The 16057-nt window shown below is 55.2% G+C and overlaps 1 long non-coding RNA gene across 1 annotated transcript; it reads right to left on the bottom strand.

Moving 5' to 3' along the window:
* Positions 1–2698: 2698 nt before the first annotated feature.
* Positions 2699–10152, bottom strand: LOC144375357 (uncharacterized). Its single transcript, XR_013435080.1, has 3 exons — positions 9978–10152; positions 8982–9021; positions 2699–3763 (listed from the first exon to the last, which is right to left on the bottom strand). It is a non-coding gene; the product is annotated as an uncharacterized LOC144375357 (long non-coding RNA).
* Positions 10153–16057: the final 5905 nt, after the last annotated feature.

Below are 16057 nucleotides of genomic sequence, written 5' to 3'. Positions count from 1 at the left end.
CAAATATTCCCTGGGGGTTAGAGCTGGGCCAGGGCTTAGGGGATGTCCCAAGACAGGGGTACATTCAGATTCCACCTTACTGCTCCCCAGAGTCTGCAAATCTGAGCTTCAGGGGAAGATAGGGACAGAGGCAAGACTGAGTCCATCCACAGCACCAGCCCTGGAGGAAGGCTCCAGTGAGGGTTGGGGAGTGAAGGGACATGGCTGTCACAGGTCCTCAGCTCTGCAAGCAGGTGATGGTGCTGGAAGACCCTTCTAGTCTGCTCTGCACTCTAGTTTCACCAAAGTGTGGTCCTTAGAGCAGCAGCAGCAGCACTGCCTAGAGCTTCTTAAAAAGACAGCCTCTCAGTCTCCACCTCCGGCCTAGGGAGTCAGAATTGGCATTTTAATGAAATCAGTTGAATTAGGGTCAAGCTTAAGAAACTCGGCTCTAGGGCTTGTGATTTTCATGAAGTACAGCAAGACGCACCAGAGAGGTGCCTTGTAGGCATGCCAGCAAGAAGCCACACCAGGAGCAGGGGGTCGGGACTAGCTAGATCCACCACTTCTACCGCGTGGCCTTGAATACTCCAACGAAGCTCCTCCCGGCCTCAGTCACCTCATCTGTAAGGACGCAACCTCACAGGGTTGTCGTAAGGTTGAAGTGAGTTAACACATTGTGAAGCGCTTAGCGCAGGGCTTGGCATGTCACAAGGACTCCATAAATGTTTGCTGTCAGTCTTTCCAGTGAGGGTGGAAACTCCTTGGCAGAGGTTGCATCTAGTCTGGCCCTTGAAGGACAAGTGGAGAACTGGACAGAAGAACATTCCAGTGGGAAGGAACAGTGAGAGCGGAGAGATGATGTCCATGATGTCTGCGAGTCTCATCCTGGGCGAGCAGACAGTGGGAGACCTGGAGGACCAGGAGTCGGCAGAGGGCAGGTGCAGGGCCTAGATGGTGGGTGGGAATGGAACGTTTGCCAGAGAGGAGACCTGCTCACAGCTCTGCTTCAGACCTGGCAGAGGAGGGAGTGGGATTGAGGGGCTACTGTGTCCACCCAGGAAGGCAGCATAAGGGGACAGGTGGGGAGAGGATGCAAGAGAAAAATGGCCCATGGCCTTTGCCACCCTGTGGATGATCCTTACAAAGCCACGGAGACCTTAGAGCATCCAAAACATTGCCAGAGGCCATCAGGCTGCCAAGTCTCTTTGCAGGTATTTCCACTTACCAGAGTCCTCCCTACTCCCGAATCATGCCCTAACCTCATGGGGCTGTGGGAGCTGAAGTTACCAGGCAAAAATGCCAGGTATTTGTGATAATGGAGATTGCTTAATGCAAACTCCAGGGTGAGGGGGTGGGCTGGCTGGAAGGCAGGCAGTGGGCAGGCAGACTGCCCATAGGCAGGCAGAACCCTGCCGGGGTCTGCTAGTAGGCAGGTATGTGTGCGCTTAGCAGCCTCTTAGGCACACAGAGGGCTCAGGACCCCACCAAGCAGGCTGGTAACTCCGGGGTTCCTGAAACCTGAAGGCTGCCTTTCCCTTCATGCTCCTCAAGGTGTTTTATTCCACTCCCTGCCCGCATGCGCAGTTACCCATTCTGTGTCCTCCAAGGAAGTCACCGAAGGCCTTATCTACAGACGGGGAAACTGAGACCCAAGCAGAAATTCCTACTTAAGAGCCCTCCTGGAGCATTTCTCTTTCACTGGGGTCTTTTGGAGACCTGTCTACCACACAGTCTTTGGACCTGAGGGATAAATCTGGTGGGGGACCAGAGGTGGCTGTGAGTCCTTCTTCCTGCTTCTGCTGCAGCTGTACTTGGGCTACACCCACCCCAGATCACGGTAGCAGCTTTCCTAGTGGGTGCTTTGCTGCTGAAGGCTTCCTTGGTGTTCTTAGCTGCCCCTGCCCTCTGGCTCCCACGTCCATCCCACAGGGCCAGCTGCGAGCCCCTCCTTCGGGAAGTCCTCCCGGATCACTCCGCCACAAAGCTAAGCTCCACCCTCTGAGCGCCTACAGGATGGTTGGCTCCTCTAGCAGCACGGCAGATCCTGGTTGGTGGGTGCTGACCTCCGGTCACTGACGCCCCCTGTTGTCATACATACACCAACACACAGGCACACACCTCTGTACAGCAGTTTCCTTCTTCCTAGGCTCAGGGATCCTCCCTCCCCCCTCCCCTCAGGTACCTGTCCCACCTGGGATGAAGCCTAAGGTTCACACTGCCCCCTGGAAGGAAGCCCCTCTCCCGCCCTATCCCACGGCCCGCCTCCAGGCTGACAGCCTCAGTCCCTGAGTGTCTGTGGGAGGCGCTGCCTGAGGTCTCCAAACCGTTGGTTCCGGGTGTGGTTTTGAGATTAGACCTGGCGCCTTTCCTGTGGCCCTTGATAAGGGTGATCCTGGGTGCTTATCAGGCATTTTCCGTTTTAGGGCCTTTTGACGTCTGTCAAAAGACCCTCCCTGTTGCGGAGCCTTCAGAGTTCTCAGTGATAAGCGCAGCCACCTCCCAGTGGCCCGCTCCCTCTGGGGATACTTGAGACACCATCCCCGGGGGCCTGCCCTCTCTGCCCCAGCGGCAGGCACTGAGCCTGGGGTGCTATTAATGATTACATCAGGACAGTTGTGTCAACAGCAACTGCGGTGCCTGGGAACCCGAGTCTAAAGAAGGATTGTTCAAGTATTGATTGGCCTCCCAGCCCCCTGTCCCACAAGCTTCTGACGCAGATGATTCTTGGATTTATTCGGGCCGTAGAGCTCAGAAGAAGGGACCCAGCACGGGGCTGGAGCAGTCAGGGAGGCTTCTGAGCAGGGAATAGATTGAGGCCCAACCCTAAGGAGAGGAGTGGGGAGGAGGGGCAGAGGGCACTCCAGGTGGGATGGACAGGGGCATGACTCTCAGTGGGAGGGGACCTGGAGAGCCTGGGAGTCACAGGATGATTAAACTTGTAGGACTGAATCCTGAAGGGCCCAAGAACTTGAACTTCCTCCTGGGAGCACTGGGGAGCCACAGAGGGCTTCAGAGCAGAGCAGTGGTGGATCCTAGTGTTTTCCAAAGACTGAGTAGCCACGATGTGGAGGGGAGATCAGAGGGGAGATGCTGGGGCCATGGAGAGGAGGAGCAGGTGGGAGATACCCCGGTTTGAGTGATCCAGGAAGGTGGGAGGACTTCCCAGCAGGCTGAGCTGGGCCTCCAGCAGCTGGTCCCTCTTTCTGCTCCTCTGTCAAGCCAGGCAGCTGCAGCTCTCTGAGACCAGCCGACACAACATCCCTGCCTCATGATGAAGGTTTCCTCCATCCTCTGGCCTTGGCAGACCATGAAGGAGGCCCTGAATGCGAGGAAGTGCCAGTCCTTTGTTCTGGCTCTGGCCATGGCTGGACCTGTTGCCCATTGTTTTCCAAGCAGTTGGTGACCTTGGGCATTTGAATTGGACCGTCTTGCTCCCTGGGGCCACTGCCGACTGCACCGTGGAAGGCAGCCAGGCTGGCAGGATGGTTTTCAGTCCCTTGGTGGCCTTGGGTAGGGTCTCTTCCCATGGGGAGACTCAGTGTCTTCAGGGTCTGGGTCCCCATCTCTGGCCATGTGGGGGTTCCAGTGGGCATTATGAAAGTGCTCATCTCCTGGGGACCCAAGAATCTCTACCAGGCAGGGAAACGAGCTCCAGCCTTCAGACACATAGATCCTCCGTCCTGCAGCCTGGCCCACCTGGGCCTGTGGGTCACAGACCCGAACCTGTCTGTCTGCTGTGGTCACTTGGGGGCTTAGGGGGGATTCTTGCTTCACTTGTGTGCTGTTAGAAAAAAAGAATGTGTTTATGAGCTGGTCCCCGGAATTTGACCTTAGTTCCTGTCTTGTGTCCCCCAAATTACAAAGCAAATGGGCAAAATGACCATTCTGGGCCTCAGTTTCCCCATCTGTAAAATGACAGTAATAATAGTAGACACCTTATAAAGCCAGGGTGAGGATGAAGAACAGGACTTGGCACCTACTGCATGCTCAAGAGAGGGTGACTCCTGTCCTGAGAGCCGGCTGAGAGAGTGCTGGGGCTGGGGCAGGTCGGCCTCACTGAGACCCAAGAAGTGTGTCTAAGGAGGGTGACCATGTGGGAGGCTGGGATAGAGTGAGACCTACGGGACCTCACCCTCTGTTGGCTGACCCCTGGAGACTGACCCATCCCTAGAGCTCCCCAAACCCTCACCTGAATAGCAAGTTCCTCCTCTCTCTTTCCCAACTCACATCAGCCCCACCTCTGCTCCTGGGTCACCCTCTGGTTCTCCCTGACCCTACGCTTTAGGTGATGGGACAAGGTGGCCTTATGCCTCAAGGTGGCCTTATCCCTCACTTCAGCTGTGACCACTCAGAGATGGACCCTGGGGGCAGCAGTGGCAAGCGATGTATGCAGCCCCTAGAGAGCTGGCACTCCCTGGTGACACAGGAGGAAAGTGAGTCTCAGAGAGCCCGGGTTGTCACCCAGGGCCTGGGGCGAACAGGTGGCCGGTGCTTCCTCTGGGCTCCCCTGCGTCCTGGAAGACTTGCTGAGGTTCTGGAAGGTCTCTGTACAGGGCGGGACTTCCTACGGCCCCGCCTCCCCTATCTTCCCTTATTTCCTGAGGGCCTCTGGAAATATCTGGAGTGTCTTGGTTTCTATACCCACAAGCTATTGTGTAGGAGCCCAGCCTTTCCTTCAATTCAGTCGTCTCCCCGAGGGTGAGCACCCAGAAGGAGTGATGGATCGTGGGGCACCCCTGTCTGTCCCGCCCAGAAAGAAGCTGGCCTGGCCAACTGAGGTGCCACGCCTTCCAGCTGCAGGGCTGCCTGTGAACCCCTTTCCTCTTGTCCCCCCAAATCACTGCAGAGAATACCAAGGGCTTTTTCCATCTTCCTGGTTAAGGCAGGCATACCTTGGATTTATTTGTCTAATGATTTTCCATTTCCTCTTCTGGAAAACCATCAGGATCATGCTGCTTTTAGCACAAGGAGGCTGGGAAGAGAGGGACACCTCCCTGGGAAGGTGTGGCAGGGAAGGCCAGGAACCCAGGCTTGGGGACCCAGCTGTGTTCAGCCTGCACTCCGTCAGGCCACTTGTCATCCAATGTACCTGTGATACGAGGGAGGAGCCCCGGCTGGGGTGGTGACTTCCCTAGGGCCCCTTAGTGTCTGGTTTCCCAGGTCTGTCCTCTCCCTGTCCTGCCGTGGCTGTGTCCACTCTTACCGGCAGAGGCCTCCTCATTGCCTGAGCCACGGCTTCCACTCCAGCTCCCACGGGGACTGGCCTGGGTTAGGTGGGGAAGCTCCCTACATCATTACTCCAAGGCAGACCCAGGCGTCCTCCTCTACCCAGACCAGAGAAGGGGGAGCAGAGACTGCCCATGGCTCTGCTTCAGGTGGGGAGAGGAATCAGACTCACACAGGACATCCGGGGAGCACAGCATGGCGAGAGGGCCTGCCATCTTCCTTCCACTACTCTCTCCCTAAGGGTCAGAGCTGGCCATGGGGAGAGGGGCACTGAGGGAGACTCCCCTGCCCCTGCCCTTGCCATGGCTTGGAACCCCTGCCATGCCACCCCCTCCATTCCCTCCTGCCTGGACCTGCCTCTCCCCAAACCTCCTCCCTTCCTTTACATAAACAGACCTGTATGCCACATGCCCTCCTCCAGGAAGCCTTTCCTGATTACTGGGAAAAGGTGGGGCTCTTCCGTTGCCCACAGATCCACCACACCTCTTCCTGTGGCTTAGACCTGGGTCCCAGATGCCCCCCGATCCCCCCAGAACTACATGGTGGGGCACCCAGTAGCAGGTTTTCATCGTTGGCAGGGACACTTGAGCCCGTTGGCATCTGAGTCAGTAAGAGGTGGCAGGACGGCCCCCAGGCCGGGCACCAGAGGCATGGTGTTATCGGAACTGTGACAGCACATCAGCGATGCACCCTACTCAAGTCTGAACCCTTCCCATAGAAAACCCTGCTGTGCTCCTAAAACGACCGACCAGCTTTCCAACTCTCCTGGCAGAAGTTCTGCCAGGTCAATTCCCTGGACAGCCAGAATCAGGAAAAACCCTTTCTGCTCGGGACAGGCAGCTGACTGTCCTCTTGGAGGAAGAGCTAGTGAACACCTCTTTCTTGCTGTGGCTCTCAGGAAGCTCAGGTGGAAAGTGATGCTCAGTGGCCATCTCTGTACCAGGAGTAGCTTCCTTTCTCTCTTTTGTTTTCACTAGACTATGACTCACCCCTTATGGTCTCTTATGGCACAAAGTGTGGTGCAGAGACCAGCAGCAGCAGCAGCACCCAAGGTTGTTAAAAATGCAGAATTCTTAGATGTTACTGAGACTTAATGAATCAGAGACTTCAGGGAATTTAAGTTTCTATAAATGTCTGAGGAGCACGGGAGGAATCCTCAGATGCCTTGGGAACAGAGGCGACAGGTCCATCCTGATGCCTCCCCTCTTCCTCCCCTGACTCTCTGACCCAAGGCTTGAACTCACCCCTCCCAAACCTGCCCTTTCTCTTACCAGGCCCCGATCTCCGGCAGGTCAGGTCCCTGAGGAGTGTGGGACTTGTGCCCTCTTTGTGTTATTTCCTGGAAGGATGATGGTGGCCATGTGTCCCAGGTCAGGGGATCCTCCAGGAGCTGCCTGTCTACCTCCTCGAGGACTAAGGTCACCCTTCTCCAGTGCCCCTGGGGCAGGATCACCATGCCAGGCCATACCATGCCATGCTGGGGCCCTGCACTGCCACCAGGGTGAAGCAGGAACAGGTAAGCCCCAAACACCTGCAGTGGTCCTCCTGAGAGGGTGTCCCCCCAAGGGGATGGGCCCTCAGGTCCCTGCTTCTGCTCCAAAGAGCCGTCACTAGACGGAGGGTGTAGAACTCTGGGAAAAGTGGCAGCCCTGCTGGGAAGTGACATGGGGTGGGTGACCCTCTAACCATCAGCACTGTACTACAAGGGGATAGGTGGCCTGAAAAGAAGATGTCACTGTTAGGGGAAGTACTCACTGTGAATCCCCCTGTGGTAGGGATTCACCAAGGAGATTCCTGGGTCTGAGGATATGTGATTTCAGGCAGCCTTTGTGGTTCTGCAGATCCAAGATTCTGTGATTCACACTCTGCCTCCTCCAGGAAGGCCTCCATGACTTCTAATGCCCTCACCTACCAGCATTTCCCCAGCCAGCTCACAACCTTGCCCTGGTCTCTGCTCTTTATATTTGTGAGTTTACAAACCCACCAATCTGGGGACCATGGCCTGTGTTTCCTTGGGCCATCTGTCCTCTGATTGGCAGGGCAGGGGTGGTGGGGAGACCAAGGCAGGCATGTGATGCAGCTCCCCCTCTCTCCTAAGTGGCTGTAAAACGGGTCACTTCTAGGGCTTCCATTCTTGGGCCTGAGGGCCTGAGAGAGGGCCCTCACCTGGCCTGGACTGCAGTTGTCCTCCTCCATTAACCTGCATCTGGCCTCAGCACTTGGACTTCCTGAGTTCAGTCCCTGCAGCCCCAACCCTGCCAGACCTGGCTCTGAGGTCCCAGTGATGTCAACCTGGAGTGGGGAGCAGGCAAGGAGGAAGGAGGAAGTCTTGCCTTTCTGCTGTGCCCTGCGTGGTGCTGCTGGGTTTGGGAGTGGGGAGCGTAGGTCGAGGCTGCAGGACACTGGGGTAGTCACTTCAGCCCATGCCTCAGTTTCCCTTGGTGCAATGGGGTCTTAATGACCTGAAGGGCCTGCTGTTCTAATACCCTGGGAGTTCAGAGGTCTCCACACAGGTGGTGGGAAGGCCCTGCCTGGAAGGGGCAGGGAGTCCATGGGAGGTAACTTCCCAGGACCTGAGGGTGGAGCTGTGGGGCAAGGCTGGGGTGAAGCTGCCAGGCTGGTGCTGGGGATTCAGGTCCCCAGGGGCCACAGCAGGGGGCCATGTCATCATTTTCTCATTAGGCAAGACAGCGATCTGCCTGTGTGAGATGATCTTGCTGGCCCTGTGGGCTCCAGGAATGTTGGCTTCACATGAATAGAATCTCCAGACGGACACTGAGGGAGGGGTCTCCGGGTGGATGGCGGGCAGGGGCCCTAGCATGCACCCCCGCCAGCCCTGCCCCTAGCGTCAGAGCATCCAAAGAGACAAAAGAATGAACAGGGGTGGCCCAATAGGTGGCCCTGCCCTGTCTCTCTCCGTGGAGGTCAAGCACACCCTCCTGACCCTGGCTGCCTAGTAGGCTGGCACAGGGCTGATTCCATTCTGCCTGAGCTGCCTTGCACCCTGGGGCCTGCTCCCCACCTGGTTGTGTGCAGAGAGCTGTGTCAGACCCAAGCCCATGCCCACTCAGGGTGCTGTCTGGAGAGGAAGAGAGACTAGCCAAGTAAGATGTGTCCAAGAGAGGGACATGGAGCAATGTGGTCACTCGCTGCCTGCTGCTTCATGCCCTGTCCCAGCTCCTCCCCACGTACAAAAACTGAGCTCCAGGAAAAAGAGATAAGATGAGGGAGGGGCTTGGATTATGAACATCATGGGAGAGGCAATAACTCAATGAGTACTCAGAGGGGACAGGGAGACAGGGGTACAGGTAGCAGAGGTAACAGTGTGCATGGTCAAGGATTTCTGATGTGTCAGTGGGTTAGTGACCACCACCTGTGTCTTCCTCTATGCACATATTTGTGTGTGCATGCATGTGAGATATTTATGTGCACATATAGGGTGTAAAACTTACATGTATGCATGCATGCTTGCATCTACGTTATCTATACATACGTCCTTGCATGTGAAAGCATGTATTGTGTGTGTGTGCAGCTCCTGCTCAGTCTGGGGAGGAGGAAGAGATAATCAGGCCTCTATTGTGACCCATGAGGACAGACTCAGACAGACAGGTAAGGGGGACTGAGGACCCATCCTGAAGGAGAGGAGGGTTAGGAACACCATCTGCCTCTAGGAGCTTGTTGGAAGAGCTAGCAGAGCACAGCTGGAGTAGCTACCTCCTGCTCCAGGCTGTGTGCTCCCAGCTGTCAGGGGGTGGTGGTCAGGGCTACCTTACCATTTTTGTGGGCCTTGGGTTCTTTGGCTTCCATGGACTTCTTCCTCCAAAAAAGATATTAAAAATTAAATTTTATTAGCACATTGACCTAAAGATAACTCTATTACTCCTAGTGGCAAGCATGTGAGAAGAGTGAGCGTGGTATAGAGGAATGTCACCACAGCTCAGATGCCCTCTGGTAAGAGTTCACCACGGACCCCTGAGGGCAAGGGGGGCCGCCTGGCCAGGGCCTCTGTTCTGCCCACTGGAACTCTCTGGGCTTTGTACCCTGGAAATGCCAAAGAGCCAGAGAGTCTTCAGTTATTGGAAGCCCCCAGCTTGTTCCAGCAGAAGGCCCCAGGGGATCCTTCAGAAGATAGAATTAGGCCAGGAGGTGTGGGAACAGTGTTCAAGGAGCACAGTAGTGATGGATGGGGGTGGGGGGTGGGAACAGGACCGAGGAAGTATTTCAACAGTGACAGAGGCCAAAAGACCCAACAAAAGGGTGGGATCCAGGGCCAGATGGCATGGGGCCTTCAGGAGAGGGGCATGAGCAGGTCAGGGACACATTTTACCAGTTGGCCTGGAGTCCCTGGACTGGCTGTGAGCACCTGGACATGGCCTGTACAAACAGCTGGTCAGGGTTGGGGAGCATGAGAAACCTTCAAAGGTGAGCAGACAGCCAGGAGCCTTGGGGACGGAAGACCATGACTCCGCGCTCAGAGATGTGAGCAAACCAGGTCCTGGGACCTGGAGGAGAAGACCATCTGCCCCGTGGATCCCTAGTAGCTAGCTGCTCAGGCTTCTTGGTTCCTGGTCAGGGAGAGAGAGCCCTTTTCTGTAACCTTGCTGCATAGTCTAAGAAAGAGGCAGCCTCCTGTCCACCAGAGAAGGGAGGACAGGGAGGCAGCTGGGTGTGGCTACAGATCAGCCCTGTGACAGGAGGCCCAGTCCTGGCTCCACCCTGACCCATCCAAAGCCCACCCCCCCCCCCCCCCCCCCGCTGGGGCATGTTACCTGTCTTCTCTGAGCCTCAGTTTCCCAGCGCACAAAACCAGGGTATGAGAGCCAGTGCTATCTAGCTCCTTCTTCCGATCTTGCTGCTCGATAACGTAAAAAGGCAAAGAGAAGAGACTTTTTGAGAAAGCAGAAGGGAGCAGGAAGGGAAGCTGCACCGGCCAGGCCCAGGGGAGAGGAGGAGCCCAGTGTGAGGAAGTGTTCCCAAACCACTTACACACAGGACACTTCCTCCCAGAGAGCGCTGTCCCGCCCTGCCGTCTCCACGGGTGTGGTCTGGCAGCCCGGCACAAAAGCCACCAGCAGCTTTTTCTGCAAGGGAGGGATGCCCGACCTCCCTCCCGGGCCAGCAGGGATTCCCACTTGCAGGGCTGGGCTGGGGAAAATGTGACTTTGCACCTTCGTGGAGGACCTTCTCCAGCCCCAGATGGGTTGGGGTGGAGATGGAGGAGGACCGCCCTGTCTCCTGGGGTGACCTCATTCAAGTTCAGCCTGACTTTTGAATCTCTGCTTTCGTCCCTGGACACGGTACATGCAACCCTCGTAGGCCCCAGCCAGGCCGATGGCAGCATTTTCCTACCCTGTCCCAGAGGTTCTTCCTCGGTGGCATCAAGAATTGTGGGATATTGTCGTAGAGGTGCTGATAAAACATCGAATCAGAAAATCCTGCCTTCCAGAAATAGGTGTGACATTGCCCCCCACCCCTAGGACAAAAAGCCTAGCTTTTTGCTCAGGGCAGCGTGGGTGGGGGCGAGGGAGGGGACGGGAAAGGAGACATGAATGGGAGGCAGTCGCCTAGAAAATTATTAAATTGTTCCCTCTCGTGAATCACTGGGGGCCCCGCTAAATCCGTTTTTGATTTGAGAGAGATCGTGTGACACCTAAATGTTGGAGAGTCATCTGCCGGACAGGGAAGAATTCACATGCTTGGAGAGGTAGTGTCTGTCCCTCAAGAACACGGTGGTTGGGGACACAGCTTCCCAGATCATCCCTGGTCACACTTAGCCCTGTGGTGAGCTCTTGCAGGATGGGGCATGGGGAAGAAGAGGCCCAGGCCTGACTCTAGGGCCAGCCTCACCTGTGGGGCAATTTGGGACCCCCCCCAGGCTAGGCTGGGAGCCTGGCCTAAATCGAGAGTGCTGTGCAGGAGCTGGTGCATCTGGGAAGGAGGAGGGCCAGGCTCCGGGACAGGACAAAGTGTGGACAGTGACACCCAGGCACAGTGAGCCAGGAAGCATAGACCTCAGGGTGGCGCAGGGAAGGTGGGTGCAGCAGCCACGTTGGGTGGTGAGTGAGGAGCCTGGGGCCTAGGTATAGGAGCTGAGTTGGAACTGGCTTCTTTTAAAATGGCACCCCTTTTCTCCACAGAAAAGTCTGAACTGGGCTTCTCCAGAAATCTTCACCATGGCTGATTTTAGGACTGTCAGCAAAAGAGTCTCTTCAGAAGAGTTCAAAGTAGATAAACTTCCTATTTTCCTGTTTTACTTGGCCACTGGCTGAGAAGATACCAGCACTCCAGGTGCTGGGCACCCCCTTACTAGTTTTTCAAAAACATATCCAGTATAGTACTTTATAGAAATGTGCAAACAAGGCCTCTGGCCTTGAGCTGGGCTTCACAGAGATGTCTACGTTTTTATGATAATTACCAAGGGGCTCCATGATAACAACTGGCAGGGAGAGGAAAAATGGGGAAAAGAAGCTCTCCCCTTCTCAGGTGTTGTCTTGAAGAGTTAACTTGCCCAAAACAGTGAAAGAAAAAGCTGCTTTTAAGTGAACTTCTGCAGACTGTGAACTTCTAAGCCCCCCCCCCTTACATGCTGGGTATAAAACTCTGAAACTACCTGAACTCAGGGTTCAGGGGATTGATTGATTACAGCAAAAGCTGTGCCCTCTGAGCCAAATAAAACTGTTTCCTGCTCCTCGGTCCCTACAACACTTTCAGTCCTGTGTGCTCTGGGCCTCGGCCTTTGCTCCCTCCTCCAGGGTTGGAGGGCTATCCTTGCTGCATAAGAAAGATGACCCCAGACTGGTACTAAGTTTCTGCTATGGCCATGGCCTCCTGAGGGGCAGGGCTGCCTGGCTGCATAGAAGCAGTGCCCTGTCAAAGAGGTTATCAGAGAGAGCAGGATTGGTCAGGCCTTGGTCAGGATTCTCAGTAGGTGGGCAGCTTTCTGATATTGACCACCCGTGGGGACTGACCAGTCTTCCCATTTCCTATCACTGCTCTCTGCCCCGATCCAGGAAAGTGATTCTAGAAAAAGCATCCAAGTTGTTGGTGAGCAGACGGTGACTGGCTGGCCACACTTTCTGCTGCCTGTGTACCCTCCCACCCCCCACTCCATCTTCTTGGTGGGCCTCCCAGAGGGAATGAAGTCATTGCTTTGCATAACCGGGCTTGTGGGCAAGAAATCCCTGCTGAGTTCAGAAATAGGTTCCATTCCCCGTTGGCCCCTCTGTCCTGCACTCAACAGAAGTTTTAGGTTGGTGACAGCCATGGCCACACCCATGGGTGTCTTCTCTTCACACTGCCTGAGATTTGGACCCTTTACCAGCATCAGGGACTCTGTCCACCTACCCACCTCTGGTCTCTGTGGAGATGGCACATGAACCATCCTGGGAACAGCCAGCCCTCCCTGGAATGAGGCACATCTGGAAAAGCACTTGTTGAGATAGCTGCGGCCAGCAGGGCCTGAGTGGCCTCCAGCCCCGCCCAGGTCTCAAGAGCAGGGTGGAAGGGTGGGGGGTAGAGGGCACCCCCCCCCCACTCCTGCTTATTTAGCCTGGCTCAGGCCGTGGGCTCTGGGGAATGGACAGTGCTGCTGTTCATGGGAAGGATACTGAAGCCAGCACAGGATGAGGGGACAGTGTCTGACAAGTTGGGACATATTGGAGGAGGAGCTGAGATGACCATGGCACCTTGCCTTGGGCCAGAGTTCCCAGGGCTGTCTGGGACTGGCATACTCTCCCAGCTTCTCTGGGTGCCCATCTTTAACCCAGGCTGCTTTGCTCACCCAAGTTTTTCAGGGAAGTTGGAACTCACTCCTCCCTCACTCCTGCCCCTCCCTCCCACTTCTGTCCACCCTAGTCCCTCCTGGGGTCTGCAGCCTCAGCCCTTCTGGGCCAACAGAACTGGGGCAGGTAACCAGGTCCCTGGGGGCTTTCAAGGAGAGTGGAAAAGAGAGCCATACTAGATGGAGACCCAGATCTATAAAAAGACCACTCATGGGGCTGGAGTTGTGGCTCAGTGGTAGAGGGAAATGGTCTCGCCTAGCATGTGCGGGGCGAGCTGGGTTTGATCCTCAGAACCACATAAAAATAAATAAATGAAATAAAGGTGGGCTGGAGTTGTAGCTCAGTGATAGAGTGCTTGCCTAGCATGTGTGAGGCACTGGGTTCGATTCTCAGCATCACATACAAATAAATAAAATAAAGGTCTATCAAAAACTCAAAAAAAAAAAAAATTTAAAAAAGACCGCTCCTGCTTCTCTCTTTAGTTAGATGAACAAACCCTCCATGTATGTTTGTACCAGATCAATTAGAACAAAACCATAATCAACTTTGATGTCACCAGATTCAAAGACCCACACAATGTGCCCACACAGTTTATGGCCAGACTCTAAACAAGAAGGAACATTTTGAGCTCCGAATATCAAATGTTTGACATGGGATTTGATTTACACAAAAGCTTGCCTGGGAATCTGCACTTGTCTTCCCAGGAAAATCCTATGCACAGTCAGGTCAGTCCTAGGTGTATCACTCATCTCTTCTCAGGGACAAAGGGTGTCACACTCTGCCTTCAAGGTGTGACTATCTTTGTTTTGCCATCCTTTAATAAACCTTTGCTTGTGAGTTGCTTTAGGTGCATCCTGAGAATTTTTTTTCCGGGGGTCTAAGTGAAGAACTGGACAGGCTGAGTGGAAGTCCTGCTGTCCTCTCAGAAAGCCCTCCTTGGACCCTTATCTAGTGACATGCGTTGGGGGCTTGGGCCCTGGGATTAAGTGGTCCTGGGTTCTAATCCCAGCTCCCTCTTTCCTTGGCAAACCTCTTACATCATAAGTCTTCCAGGGCCGTGGTAAAGACTGGCCTCAGCTGCATGCCGTTTGCTTTCATTCTGCCTCCTCTGGTTGGGCTGAATGGTGACAGACCAAGGAGAAGGCAGTGGAGGAGTCTGAGAACTGCCTGAACCTGAGGCTCCAGTCCCAAACCTTCCTCTTTCCCATCAAATGCTCAGGTTATGGCGGCGGAGGCCCCTGTGCATTATGGGAGGTGGGGAGGGAGGTCCACCTTAGCACTTCTAGAGACCCCTGCATTCTGATGGCGCCTCCTGGTGTTAATAATGCCTTGGCTCAAAGGCATGGCACTATCCTGGTGGTATGAGGGCAGAAGCCATGCTGGCAGGGGGAGGGGTGTGGTTGGAGCATCGCCTTGAGGACCTTCAGATGGTGAGAGGTTAGTAGTCATAGTTTGCCTGTGCAAAAGTGCTTTCTTTTTCTTTTTTAAAGAGAGAGTGAGAGAGGAGAGAGAGAGTGAGAGAGGAGAGAGAGAGAGAGAATTTTTAATATATATATTTTTTTTTAGTTCTCGGCGGACACAACATCTTTGTTGGTATGTGGTGCTGAAGATCGAACCCGGGCCGCACGCATGCCAGGCGAGCGCGCTACCGCTTGAGCCACATCCCCAGCCCCGCAAAAGTGCTTTCTTAGCTTGACTAATTACCTTGGTCCCCTACCTCCTGCCCTTTTCCTCAGTAGGTGAGCCCCTGCCAGACACACACACACACACACACACACACACACACACACACACACACATACACACGCTCCCTGGTCATAGTGCAACCAGCCATAGTCCACATAGACTAGGAACTCACATGCCAGAATAGAAACTTCACGAGGACATGCGGCTGGTCGTCCGACTTGAGCCATCTCTCCAGCCCCAAGAACAGTGTTTGGCATGGCAAATATCTGCTGGGTCCATTAGTAAGTCTCAAGGGACTCTCACCCGCATGCCCAGTAGCACACCGTGTACCCTCAGCTGCACGGATCTGGACCTGTGGACGGTGTCACAGGCTCCTGGATCCTGCGTGGGTTCACACAGGCTCTGCTGATGTCTGTGTGGCCACACCAGCCTCTGGGTGTGGGGCTAGTTCTCCCCACCTCTTTTCTGGAGTCCTCTTGGCTGGGTCCCTATACCTGTCAGTGTCAGATCCTAGCCCCTGCGCTGAGCACATTGTGAAAGCTGAGAGGGAAGAGGAGGATGTACGTAAGCCCCTCAGTGGACAGAGTCAGAAGGAGAAATCCTAGGATCCTGAAGGGAAATGGTCCCATTTCAGAAGAGTCTGGCCTGAGGGGTGCCACAGTCCTCTGGGACTTACTAACATGTCCAGCCAATATCTGCTTAGCCTGAATACCTGCCTAGAAGGGGGAACAGGGTTGTCCTCTGAAAACCTGGCAAGAAGGAACCCCAGCCTACAAACAGAGCGCTGGTTCGATGCCCCTGGAGCTGACCACAGAACATACTAGAGGGGCTGTGCCAAGGCACAGGGCCAGGGGCCAGGGGCAAGAGGAAGCCTCCCAGGGCATGGAATGCTGAGCCAGGGCTGCCCAGAATAAAGGATGTGGGGGAGGTTCCGGGAAGCGGCCCTGTGGGGTCAGCTCCCTCTCTCAGAGGGTTAATAAGCCACTGATTACCTCCGGCTGCCCAGGCTGCCCGAGCAGACAGGGCCTGTGGCTTCTGCAGTGACATCCCGCCTCTTCTTTCTGGTCTCATGGGCACTTAGGCACATGGAGCCAAGCACAGGCTTCCCAGCTGGCCACCTGCTCCCATAGACACACCCCTGTGATCCCTGGCAGTTCACCCCAAGTGCCAGGGCTTCAGCCGGGCAGAAGAGTGGCCAGGGTCATTCTCTGCAGCATGGGTCCTCCCTGTCCTGCTTCTAAAGCATGTTGAACTCAGAGACGTCCTTTCCCTCCTGTAAGTGGGCAGGAACCAATGCTCCTGATTAGGACTCTGTAGGGTGAGTGGGAGGAGAGGGGCCTCCCTGATGGCCAAGGAGGGACCCTCCCTGCAGGCCTGGCTTG

The sequence above is a fragment of the Ictidomys tridecemlineatus genome, chromosome 2 (assembly GCF_052094955.1).
Source record: "Ictidomys tridecemlineatus isolate mIctTri1 chromosome 2, mIctTri1.hap1, whole genome shotgun sequence".
Classification (NCBI taxonomy): Eukaryota; Metazoa; Chordata; class Mammalia; order Rodentia; family Sciuridae; genus Ictidomys; species Ictidomys tridecemlineatus.
This window is presented reverse-complemented; position numbering and strand designations above follow the sequence as displayed.